Source organism: Procambarus clarkii, chromosome 41, assembly GCF_040958095.1.
Source record: "Procambarus clarkii isolate CNS0578487 chromosome 41, FALCON_Pclarkii_2.0, whole genome shotgun sequence".
NCBI classification, from domain to species: Eukaryota; Metazoa; Arthropoda; class Malacostraca; order Decapoda; family Cambaridae; genus Procambarus; species Procambarus clarkii.
Window position 1 is genome coordinate 9,382,739 of NC_091190.1, and position 13,934 is coordinate 9,396,672.

Here is a 13,934-nt window from a genome sequence, read left to right on the forward strand (position 1 = left end):
TGGGGGTCTGGGGGGATCTGGGGGGTGTCTGGGGGGTGACTGGGGGCAGGGGGGATCTGGGGGATGACTGGGGGCGGGGAGGATCCGGGGGATGTCCGGGGGGATCCGGGGGGTGTCTGTGGGGGGGGGGGGTCCGGGGGTGTATGGGGGGGTGAAAGAGGGTCAGGAGGGGTGCTTGGGGGGCTAATGGGGGCTGGGCTTCTAGGAAGGTAGGTAGGAGGGTCTGGGGTAGGGCCTGGGTAGGTAGGTCTGGAGTAGGAATGGCATACTGGGTCTGAAGATTAGGGAGGGTTTGATAGGCATAGAGGGGTTGGGAGATAGCGTAAGGTTGGGAGTCAGATAGAGGTTGAGAGGTTGGGAGGGGGGAAGGATAGAGGGGGTGGGGGGAACCTCCCACCTCCCCCCCCCCCTTGCAAGGGTGAGGGGTCACATGGAAGGAGAGGGGATGAGGAGGGGTGAGTGCTGGGTAGGTTTTGGGGGTTGAGGGGATGAGGGCTGGGTGGGTTCTTGGGGTTGAGGGGATGAGGGCTGGGTGGGTTTTGGGGGTTGAGGGGATGAGGGCTGGACGGGTTTTGGGGGTTGAGGTGATGAGGGGGTCCTTGGAATGTGGGATGAATTTGACTGCAGTGGAGTCAGAGGGGTCAAGGGATGTGTTGGGGAGATAAGCAGGGGCGGCTGATTTGGGGAGGGAGTGACCTGAGAAGGTGTGAGCTGGTTAGCATGGGGTGGATTAGCATTGGGGTGTGTAGCTACGCTCAAATGGGAAGAGTTGTATTGTTGTTTGCTTGCTCTGTGGGCTATCTGCTCCTCCTTCGTCATGAATTTGTCAATATATACGTTGTAGTAATTTTCGCTACCTCTGAGTAAGTGTTTGTCATGCAGTATGTAATCCACTGCCTCTTCGTTAGTGAACTGTACCAGGATAGGTCGTTTCCTGTTATAGTTGTATGGTCCAATGCGTCGTTGGACTTGCACCTCATTCCCTGCCATCTGGGCTCTCATGATCCCCTGTAGCTCCAAATCCTCAATCTCCATCCTTTCCTGCCTCGATGGTGCCCTGGCTTCAAGCAATCCATGGATTATGATTGTCCTCTTTCTCAGTTCAGGGTCATGCTGGTGGCCCCCTCCCTGGCTGACCCCCACCCCTCCCACACCCGCTACTCCACCTACTACTACTCCCCCTTCCCCTGCCAAGCTTCCCTTATTCCTGCCAAATTCATTAGTAAGCCTAAATATTTCTCCTTGCCATTCTACCCTGCTCTTCCTGATTTCCTCTTGAATATAATCCATAAACTCTTGTTTGAGTCTTTGAACCTCGTCCTGTATCTTATTAAAGACTTCACTTTTAATCCCCTGGATTAGATCATCTATCCAAACATCCCTCTTCTCTACAAATTTCCCAATCATCTTCTCCACAAACCTATCTTCTTCTTCAATCATAATACTGCTGGACCTAGACACCCTTCCTGACCTAGTCATTGCTATAATGCAACCTTACCCACTGGGGTTCCAAGTATCTTACCGTCCTGCTAACACAATAGGTGAGTGAATCTCCAAGCGTCGTCCCACGTGGTGGTAGAAGGGTTGCTGCCGGAGGTGAGGTCACGGTCAGAGGTCGGTGAGGTCTGCTCCACACTGCCACAGTACTTCATCAACTATTTTCAATTACGCTACTTAAACTGTTTTTCTTCACTACCTTATGGCTTTGGTCAAAACCCAAGGTTTTTTCATTCACTTGTACATACTTTTTCACTTCGAAGTTGCCTGATTACCCCTCCCACTCCACTAGTGAACCAGGAGCTCCCAACCCCACGTCCACCCAACACGATGGTCACAACACAAGTGAGTGTGTGTGTGTGTGTGTGTGTGTGTATACTCACCCATTTATACTCCTATTTGTGCCTGTATGATCGAGCTCTAGCCCTTGGACCCCGCTTTTCTAGCCGTTGTCTAATACAATGCCTCCTGACCTATTTCCCTATTATACCTGCTTTTAAAGTTATGAATGGAGTTAGCCTCTACAACCTGTTCCTTTAGGTCATTCCATTTACTCACTACCATTACGCTAAAGGAAACCTTTCTAACATACCCATGACACATCTGAGTCTCAAGCTTTCATCTGTACTCCTTGTTCTATTGTTATTAATTGTAAACAATTCATCTGTTTCCTCCCAGTCAATCCCTCTAAGTATTTTATACGTCTGTATCATGTCCCCTCTCTCCCTCCTCCTTTCTAACGTCTTCAGGTATAATTCCGGTAGTCTTCGTACCTCATCCCTCGCAGCTCTGGGACGAGTCTCGTTGCAAAATTCTGCACTTTTTCGAGCCTCATTTTTTTTTTTTTAAGATGAGACTCCAGGATGGGGCTACATACTCTAAGACTGGTCTCACATAGGCGGTATATAGTGATCTAAAAGCCTCCTTATTCAAGTTTCTGAGGGATGTTCTGACTTTTGCCAGAGTAGAGAATGCGGCTGACGTTATTCTATTTATATGAGCCTCTGGAGTTAGGTTCGGTGTTTTGTCCACTCTCAGGTCTTTTTTTCCAGTCGTCATAGGGATGTAGTTTCCATTATCGTGTATTGGCCTTTCGGTCTTCTGGTGCCTGTTTCCATTTTCATCACCTTATACTTGCTGGTGTTGAACTCTAGCAGCCCTTTCTCGGACCAGCTCTGCAACCTGTTCATATCATCCTAGAGAATCTTGGAATTCTCATTTGTCTCAATCCTGCTCATTAGCTTTGGATCATCTGCAAACACTGACATATAAGACTCAACTCCTACAGTCAAGTCATTTACATAAAGGAGGAACAGTATGGGTCCCAGCACCGGTCCTTGAAGCACCCCGCTTATTACTCTACGCCAGTCCGACTCCTCGCCCCTCACTGTCACTCTCTGACACCTGTCAGGTAATTCCTTACCCATGATAATGTGTTGCCGTCTACTCCCGCCTGTCTCTCAAGTTTGTATAGTAACCGCCTGTGTGGTACTGTATTAATGTCTTTTTGGCAGTCCAGAAATATGCAATCTGCCCATCCTTCTCTGTCTTGCCTTCTTTTCGTTACCTTATCATAAAACTCTAGGAGGATCGCCATGCTTCAATTCCCTGCTCTAAAGCCTTGTTGTTATTTACTTAGAACCCCATTTCTTTCTAGTGTGCAATTAGTCTTAGTCTTATAATTGTTTCAAGTACTTTGCAATGAATGCTTGTGAGTAACACTGGTCTGTAGTTAAGTCCCTCTTCTCTATCTCGTTTCTTGTAGATTGGCGCCACATTTGCCTTCTTCCAGCAACTTGTCAATACCCCCCCCCCCCTTGTAAGGGACTCATTAAAGATTAGAGCTAGAGGTATACTGAGGGCTTGTGCTGCTTCTTTTAACATCCATGGTGATATTCTATCATGCCCAAGTAGCTTTAGTTACAGTCAGTGATGCTAGTTGTAGTCTTACTTCCTCTGCTGTTACCTCGATATTTAGAAGTTTCTCTTCAGGTGTTGCTTCCTCATGTAGCTCTGGGAGCTGTTCAGGCTCAGTAGTGAACACTCCCTGGAAGCTGGCATTGAGCTCCTCACAAATTTCTTTATCATTTTCTGTATACTGACCTCCCCCTGTCCGTAACCTGGTCAATTGGTCATTCACTGTCATATTCCTTATGTGGCTATGCAGGAGTTTCGGTTGGCTCTTTGCTTGGGAGGCAATATCATTTTCAGTTTCTTTCTGCCAATCTTCTTATGCTTATGTAGTCACTCGTGGCCCTGTTGCATCTATTCCGGTTCACTTCTGTCCTTTGCCTTCTCTATTTCCTCTACTCCCTCCTGTCTTTTGCTTTTGCTTCCCGGCATGTCTGTTGAACACAGGTTATTATATGCCCTCCTATCTTTTTCCCCTAAATAGTGGTATGAATCTCTCTTCTGCCTCTTTACACCTCAGTTTTACTTGGTCCATCATTTCCTGGGCCGTCTTCCCTCTGAGTTCCTCCTCCCATTGTACACTTCCCAGATACTCTCTTACTTTCATGTTGTCTCCTTTTGTATAGTCTGTTCTCCCTTCCCTGACTCCTTGTCTTATGGGCACTGTTGTGCGGTCCATCATGTAGTCGAGCACCAGGACACAATGGTCACTTGCTCCTAGTGGGACTTCATGCTCTTAGTTCTCAATGTCTTCCTCATTCTGGGTGAAGATCAAGTCCAGCAGACTTGGTGTGTCTCCTCCCCTTTCTCTTGTGTTCTCCTTTACATGCTGTGTTAAGAAGTTTCTTTCTACAACTTTCACTAATTTCGCTCCCCACGTTTCTTCCCCACAAGAGGATTTCTGGATTTCCCAGTCAACCTCTCCATGATTTAGGTCCCCCATGGCTAGATGTTTAGCTCTTATTCTGTACTCACCTGGTTGTGCTTGCGGGGGTTGAGCCCTCCCTCATCCGGCCCGCCTCTCAACTGTCAATCAACTGTTAGTAACTACTATTTTTTTCTACGCACACACTCAGGAACCAGCTCCGTAACAGCTGTCTAACTCCCAGGTACCTATTTACTGCTAGGTAACAGGTACATCAGGTTGAATGAAACTTTGCCCATTTGTTTCTACCTGGTCCAGTAATCGACCCCGGGCCACAGGATTACGAGCCCTGCGCGCTCTCCACACAGCTACCAGACCCCACACTACCTGTGGCACAGGAAGTGTGCCACTACCTGTAGAGGGCATACCTGGAGGCCAATGTTGCTGCTCTCTGCAATGCCTCCATGCATGCTTTGCATGGAGGCATTGCAGAGAGCAATGCCACCCCCCCCCATGGTGGGGGGCGGGTGGGGGGGGGGGGTGTTGTGAATTACCAACACCACATTTATTCTTTCCTCTGCTGTCAGTGTCCTAATGATGGAGTCTGTGTATATATTTTCACTTTGATTCTTGAGTTCTTCAAACTTTCACTCCCGTTTTACTAGGAGTGCAACTTCTTGAAAAAAATCTTTCTAATGTCAATGTGGCTCATTTAGGTACTAAGTTTCCACCTGTGTTCCCTTGTTCGTGTTCCACCCGTGCTGAACAGTTTCTCTTTGTCTACCCTGTCAATTCACGTGAGAATTTTGTAGGTGGTTATCATGTCTCCCCTTACTATTCTGTTTTCCAGGAACGTGAGGTTCAGCTCCTTTAGCCTTTCCTCGTAGCTCATACCTCTCAATTCCGGGACGAATCTGGTGTGTGTGTGTATTTACCTAGTTGTACTGGCGAGGGTTGAGCTCTGCTCTTTCTGTCCGCCTAACTTCAATCAACTGTAACTAACTACTAACTAATCCCCCCCCCCCACATACACACAGGAAGCAGCTCCGTAATAGCTGTCTAACTCCCACGTACCTATTTACTGCTAGGTAACAGGGACATCAGGGTGAAAGAAACTTTGCCAATTTGTTTCTGCCTGGTCCGGGAATCGAACCCGATGTGTGTGTGTATACTTACCTAATTGTACTTGCGGGGGTTGAGCTCTGGCTCTTTGGTCCCGCCTCTCAACTGTCAATCAACTAATGTACAGGTTCCTGAGCCTATTGGGCTTTATCATATCTACACTTGAAGCTGTGTATGGAGTCAGCCTCCACCACATCACTGCCTAATGCATTCCATTTGTCTACTACTCTGACACGAAAAAAATTATTTCTAACTTTTCTATGGCTCAGATAGCCTCAGATATTAACACCAAGTAAGGCATCCAGCACTTCAACTAACACGATAACATCATTTATATTTGCCAACATCCAGGGTATAAAAACACGCAAGTCCAACAAAGTTCACTTTATAGATGGTTTCCTTCATGAGGCAAATGCAGTGTTTGCAGCCCTAACAGAGACCCACACAAAGGACTACCATGATGGTGAAATATGGATCTCAGAGTAAAATCTTTTCAGATGTGATAGGAAACACCGGCTTCAGGGTGGGGTCAGCCTCTACATCAAAGACACACTCATCTGTACTGAGCTGCTAAACACCTCAAATGATATGGTGGAAGTGCTGATAATCAAAATAGAGATTCTAAATGTAGGTATTGTCCTTGTATATAAGTCACCGGAGGCAAACCCTCAGCAGTTTAAAGACCAACTAATGAAAATAGAACACTGCTTGGAAAACCTCACAAATCCAGCTCCGAACATCATCCTGCTTGGGGACTTCAACCTACGGCACCTGAAATGGAAGCACCTGGCTAATACAGTAATATCAGAAAGAATACCAGGAAGTAGCCTAAATGAACAGGCACATGCAAATGACCTGCTACGGATGTGCGACAGGTTTGCCTTAAACCAGCAAATAGTAGAACCAACTAGGAAGGAGAACACGCTGGACCTCATTTTCACTAATAATGATGAATTGATCAGGAACATAATGATTACAAATACCTGTTACTCAGATCACAACTTAATTGAAGTTATGACAACCATGGGGAGTAGACCTTCAAAACCAGTCCAGATTCCCGGTGGAGGAGATTTCAGCAAATTCAACTTCAATAATAAACAGATAAACTGGGAGCAAATAAACCAGGACTTCACAGAAATAAACTGGGAAGAACAGCTAGAAAATGCAAACCTGAACCAGTGCCTGGAAAAAATAAGCTCAGTAGCACTAGAAATATGTTCAAACCGCATACCCCTAAGAAAAAAGAGGAAGAGATGCAGATTGGAACGGGAACGTCGTTCCCTATATAGGCGAAGAAACCGAATCGCGGAACAACTTGAAAGTCGCACCCTATCTCAAGAACGGCGAAGAAGGTTAGGTAGAGAAATAGAAACAATTGAACGCAAGCGACAAGAATCATACAAAACCCAGGAGAGGCAAAGAGAGCAAAAGGCCATCAGTGAAATAGAGAGAAATCCGAAATATTTTTTCTCCTATGCAAAATCAAGATCAAAAACCACATCTAGTATCGGGCCCCTGCGAAAGGGAGATGGAACTTTCACCGATGACAACAAAGAAATGAGCGAGCTACTGAGGACGCAGTACGACTCTGTTTTCAGCGAGCCATTAAACACACTAAAGATTGATAACCCAAATGAATTTTTCATGGATATGACACCAACATCAAATCATATATCAGACGTCACACTATCCCCACTGGATTTTGAAGAAGCCATAAACAGTATGCCTATGCCCTCTGCACCAGGCCCGGATTCTTGGAACTCCATAATCATAAAGAACTGTAAAAAACCACTATCGCAGGCCCTCCACATTCTGTGGAGACAAAGCCTAGATACTGGCGTTATTCCTGACATACTAAAAACAGCAGAGATAGCACCACTTCATAAAGGAGGAAATAAGGCAGAGGCAAAAAATTACAGACCGATAGTACTAACATCGCACATCATAAAAATTTTTGAGAGAGTGCTAAGAAGTAAGATCACAAAATACATGGAATCACAGCATCTCCATAACCCCGGACAACATGGTTTGAGAACAGGGCGCTCTTGCCTGTCACAGTTGCTGGACCACAATGATATGGCATTAGATGCTATGGAAGACAAACAAAACGCTGATGTAATTTACACAGATTTCGCAAAAGCTTTTGATAAATGTGACCATGGTGTTATTGCACATAATATGCGTTCAAAAGGAATTACCGGAAAAATAGGCAGATGGATCTACAATTTCCTGACCAACAGAATCCAATGTGTAATAGTCAACAAAATAAAATCCAGCCCATCAACCGTGAAGAGCTCAGTCCCCCAGGGTACTGTGCTTGCTCCAGTACTTTTTCTCATCCTCATATCGGACATAGACAAGAACACAACCTACAGCACTGTATCATCCTTTGCAGATGACACTAGGATCTTCATGAGAGTAGGGAACATAGAGGACACGGCAAATCTCCAGTCAGATGTAGATCAGGTCTTTCTATGGGCTACAGAAAATAATATGGTGTTTAACGAAGATAAGTTCCAGCTCATGCGCTATGGAAAAAATGAAAATATAAAAACGGAAACCACGTACAAAACTCAGGCAAATCATAACATAGAACGAAAAGGCAATGTAAAGGATCTAAGTGTACTCATGTCGGAAGACCTTACCTTTAAAGAACACAATAAAGTAGCCGTCACAACTGCAAGAAAAATGACAGGTTGGATAACAAGAACTTTTCACACTAGAGATGCTATATCGATGATGATACTTTTCAAAACGCTTGTGCTCTCTAGAGTGGAGTACTGGTTGATACCTGGTTGATGGGGTTCTGGGAGTTCTTCTACTCCCCAAGCCCGGCCCGAGGCCAGGCTCGACTTGTGAGAGTTTGGTCCACCAGGCTGTTGCTTGGAGCGGCCCGCAGGCCCACATACCCACCACAGCCCGGTTGGTCCGGCACTCCTTGGAGGAAGACATCTAGTTTCCTCTTGAAAATGTCCACGGTTGTTCCGGCAATATTTCTTATGCTTGCTGGCAGGACGTTGAACAACCGCGGACCTCTGATGTTTATACAGTGTTCTCTGATTGTGCCTATGGCACCTCTGCTCTTCACTGGTTCTATTCTACATTTTCTTCCATGTCGTTCACTCCAGTACGTTGTTATTTTACTGTGTAGATTTGGTACTTGGCCCTCCAGTATCTTCCAGGTGTATATTATTTGATATCTCTCTCGTCTTCTTTCTAGTGAGTACATTTGGAGAGCTTTGAGACGATCCCAATAATTTAGGTGCTTTATTGCGTCTATGCGTGCCGTATATGTTCTCTGTATATGTACTGCTGCACAATGACAGCCCATTTCAAAGCTGGAGAAATTGCTGACCTGGAGAGCGTTCAGAGATCCTTTACTGCTAGAATCCACTCAGTAAAACATCTAAACTATTGGGACCGACTAAAGAGCCTAAAACTGTACTCCCTTGAGCGCAGGCGGGAGAGGTACATAATAATTTACACGTGGAAAATATTAGAGGGGCTGGTCCCAAACCTGCACACAGAAATAACATCACATGAGACCAGAAGACATGGCAGGATGTGCAGAATACCCCCGTTGAAAAGCAGAGGTGCAACAGGTACTCTGAGAGAGAACTCTATCAACATCAGAGGCCCGAGACTGTTCAACACGCTTCCACTACACATAAGGGGCATAACTGGCCGACCCCTCACAGTGTTCAAGAGAGAACTGGATAAGCACCTCCAAAGGATACCTGATCAACAAGGCTGTGACTCATACGTCAGGCTGCGAGCAGCCGCGTCCAACAGCCTGGTTGATCAGTCCGGCAACCAGGAGGCCTGGTCGACGACCGGGCCGTGGGGACGCTAAGCCCCGGAATCACCTCAAGGTAAGGGCTCATTTAAGCACTCAATTTCCACTTGTGTCCCCTAGTGCGCGTGCCCCTTGTGGTAAATAGTCAATCTTTATCTACCCTATCAATTCCTCTGAGAATCTTATATGTGGTGATCATGTCCCCTCTAACTCGTCTGCCTCCCAGTGACGTGAGGTTTAATTCCTGTAGCCTCTCCTCGTAGCTCATACCCCTCAGTTCAGGGTACTAGTCTGGTGCCAAACCTCTGAACCTTTTCCAGTTTAGTCTTATGCTTGACTAGATATGGACTCCATGCTGTAGCCGCATACTCCAGGATTGGTCTGACATATGTGGTATACAAAGTTCTGAAAGATTCTTTACACAAGTTTCTAAAGGCCGTTCTTATGTTAGCCAACCTGGCATATGCCGCTGATGTTATCCTCTTGATATGGGCTTCAGGGGACAAGTCTGGCCTGATATCAACCCCCAGGTCTCTCTCTCTGACTCTTGAAGTATTTCATTTCCCAAATGATACCGTGTATCTGGTCTCCTGCTCCCTACACCTATCTTCCTTACATTGCATTTGCTTGGGTTAAACTCCAACAGCCATTTGTTCGACCATTCCTGCAGCTTGTCCAGATCTTCTTGAAGTCTCAAGCTGTCCTCCTCTGTCTTAATCCTTCTCATAATTTTGGCGTCGTCAGCAAACATTGAGAGGAATGAGTCTATACTCTCTGGGAGATCATTTACGCATATCAGAAACAGGATAGGTCCGAGTACAGAGCCCTGTGGGACTCCACTGGTGACTTCACGCCAATCTGAGGTCTCACCCCTCACTGTAACTCTCTGCTTCCTATTGCTTAGATACTCCCTTATCCACTGGAGCGCCCTACCAGTTACTCCTGCCTGTTTCTCCAGCTTATGCATCAGCCTTTTATGTGGTACTGTGTCAAAGGCTTTCCGACATTTCAAAAGAATGCAGTCCGCCCTCATCAGTCTTGACTTCATCTCTTGTAATTTCGAACACTTCCAAGGCCGCCTGCTTTACAGCCATCCCTCCTAGCGCAGTGAACTCTATTTGTTCTGTTGTGAAGACCTTTTGGAACCTCTTGTTGAGTTCTTCACACACCTCTTTGTCAACTTTGTGAAAGAGAAAACATGCACTCTCTTGAACATTATATTGTAGAATGTCCCATGTTGACTGACTTTCGCCCTCCTGGGCTAAGGTATGCTGAACTCTGTAATTACTATATGAGTACTGGAACACTTGATGATATATTGGACTTGTACCCAAGATTGACCATGTAATATATCAATTATACAATATATGTATGTGATGTAACTATATAACCTGAGCTTGTAAAAGCACCTTAATCACTTTCAGTGATTAAGTGCTTAATTGCACACTAGTTTCTCTATCAGCTATCTCACCCTGTCAGAGTAAAAGAGACAAATGAATGTGAATGCATGTGTGTGTGTATATATGTATATGTACGTATATGTGTGTGTGTATGTGTATAAAGTATATTTGGAAGCTGATAAGAATCACATTTCACCTTTGTAAATGCACATTAACGACACTATTTAAAAAACACATCGAACACTTTATGTAGGGCATACGTAAATCTGTGTATCTATATATTTACGTATGTAGGTTAGCTTAGCATTTTAAAAGCACCGAATCACCTTCTGTGGTTGATTGTTCAATAAACCCTTGAACTATATGTTTAACACATCTCTAACCCTGTCCATGGAGGACAGAAGAAAATGTATATATGCTGGTTAGCATTGCAAATGTGTGGCCACGTCTGTGGTAGAAAATAATAATAATAATAAAAAACCCTTTGTCATTCTCTGTGTACCTGTCCTCACCCGTATGTGTGTACTCACCTAGTTGTACTCACCTAGTTGTGCTTGCTGGGGTTGAGCTCTGGCTTTTTGGTCCAGCCTCTCAACCGTCAATCAACAGGTGTACAGGTTCCTGAGCCTATTGGGCTCTATCATATCTGCACTTGAAACTGTGTATGGAGTCAGCCTCCACCACATCACTTCCTAATGCATTCTATTTGTCAACCACTCTGACACTAAAAAAATTCTTTCTAATATCTCTGTGGCTCATTTGGGCACTCAGTTTCCACCTGTGTCCCCTTGTGCGTGTTCCCCTTGTGTTAAATAGCCTGTCTTTATCTACCCTGTCAATTCCCTTGAGAATCTTGAATGTGGTGATCATGTCCCCCCTAACTCTTCTGTCTTCCAGCGAAGTGAGGTTTAATTCCCGTAGTCTCTCCTCGTAGCTCATACCTCTCAGCTCGGGTACTAGTCTGGTGGCAAACCTTTGAACCTTTTCCAGTTTGGTCTTATCCTTGACTAGATATGGACTCCATGCTGGAGCCGCATACTCCAGGATTGGTCTGACATATGTGGTATACAAAGTTCTGAATGATTCTTTACACAAGTTTCTGAATGCCGCTTTTATGTTGGCCAACCTGGCATATGCCGCTGATGTTATCCTCTTGATATGGGCTGCAGGAGACAGGTCTGGCGTGATGTCAACCCCCAAGTCTTTTTCTCTCTCTGACTCATGAAACTTTTTTTCTCCCAGATGATATCTAGTATCTGGCCTCCTGCTCCCTACGCCTATCTTCATTACATTACATTTGCTTGGGTTAAACTCTAACAACCATTTGTTCGACCATTCCTTCAGCTTGTCCAAGTCTTCTTGAAGCCTTAAGCAGTCCTCCTCTGTCTTAATCCTTCTCATAATTTTGGCATCGTCAGCAAACATTGAGAGAAATAAATCTATACCCTCCGGGAGATCATTTACATATATCAGAAACAAGATAGGACCGAGTACAGAGCCCTGTGGGACTCCACTGGTGACTTCACGCCAATCTGAGGTCTCACCCCTCACCGTAACTCTCTGTTTCCTATTGCTTAGGTACTTCCTTATCCACTAGAGCACCTTACCAGCTACACCTGCCTGTCTCTCCAGCTTATGTACCTGCCTCTTATGCGGTACTGTGTCAAAGGCTTTCCGACAATCCAAGAAAATGCAGTCCGTCCAGCCTTCTCTTTCTTGCTTAATCTTTGTCACCTGGTCGTAGAATTCTATCAAGCCTGTAAGGCAAGATTTACTCTCCCTGAATCCATGTTGGCGATTTTTCACGAAGTCCCTTCTCTCCAGATGTGTTACCAGGTTTTTTCTCACGATCTTCTCCATCACCTTGCATGGTATACAAGTTAAGGACACTGGCCTGTAGTTCAGTGCCTCTTGTCTGTCACCCTTTTTGTATATTGGTACTACATTAGCAGTCTTCCTTATTTCTGGTAGGTCTCCCGTCTCCAGTGACCTACTATACACTATGAAGAGTGGCAAGCAAAGTGCCTCTGCACACTCTTTCAGAGCCCATGGTGAGATCCCGTCTGGACCAACAGCCTTTCTAACATCCAGATCCAGCAGGTGTCTTTTGACCTCCTCACTCGTAATTTCGAACCCTTCCAAGGCCACCTGGTTTACTTCCCTTTCTCCTAGCGCAATGACCTCACCTTGTTCTATTGTGAAGACCTCCTGGAACCTCTTGTTGAGTTCTTCACACACCTCTTTGTCATTCTCTGTATACCTATCCTCGCCTATTCTAAGTTTCATTACCTGCTCTTTCACTGTTGTTTTCCTCCTGATGTGACTTTGGAGTAGCTTTGGTTCAGTCTTGGCTTTGTTTGCTATATCATTTTCATTATTTTTCTCTGCTTCTCTTCTCATCCTAACATACTCATTCCTGGTTCTCCGGTATCTCTCTCTGCTTTCTGGTGTTCTGTTATTCCGGAAGTTCTTCCACGCCCTTTAGTTCAGTAATTTTGCTTCCATACATGCCCTATTATACCATGGATTCTTCTTTTGCTTCTCGGATTTTTCCCTTTGGGACGGGATGAACCTGTTTACTCTCTGCACTTTACTCTCCGGGTCCTGACACTTTTGGCTGACATAGTTCATCATATCTTGTACAGACTTATCTCTGAGTTCTGTGTTCTGTGTGTGTGTGTGTGTACTCACCTAGTTGTACTCACCTAGTTGTGTTTGCGGGGGTTGAGCTCTGGCTCTTTGGTCCCGCCTCTCAACCGTCAATCAACAGGTGTACAGATTCCTGAGCCTATCGGGCTCTGTCATATCTACACTTGAAACTGTGTATGGAGTGAGCCTCCACCACATCACCCCCTAATGCATTCCATTTGTCAACCACTCTGACACTAAAAAAGTTCTTTCTAATATCTCTGTGGCTCATTTGGGCACTCAGTTTCCACCTGTGTCCCCTTGTGCGTGTTCCCCTTGTGTTAAATAGACTGTCTTTATCTACCCTATCAATCCCCTTCAGAATCTTGAATGTGGTGATCATGTCCCCCCTAACTCTTCTGTCTTCCAGCGAAGTGAGGTTTAATTCCCGTAGTCTCTCCTCGTAGCTCATACCTCTCACCTCGGGTACTAGTCTGGTGGCAAACCTTTGAACCTTTTCCAGTTTAGTCTTATCCTTGACTAGATATGGACTCCATGCTGGGGCTGCATACTCCAGGATTGGCCTGACATATGTGGTATACAAAGTTCTGAATGATTCTTTACACAAGTTTCTGAATGCCGTTCGTATGTTGGCCAGCCTGGCAGTGTGTGTGTGTGTGTGTGTGTGCGTGTGTGTGTGTGTGTACTAGGACAC

The 13,934-nt window shown here is 45.4% G+C and overlaps 1 protein-coding gene across 5 annotated transcripts in view; it reads left to right on the forward strand.

Annotated features, from left to right (window-relative positions):
- The window catches only part of LOC123761011 (protein amalgam), a 185,861-nt gene that overhangs the window by 133,502 nt on the left and 38,425 nt on the right, over positions 1–13,934 (forward strand). The gene's annotated exons all lie outside the window — the stretch shown is intronic.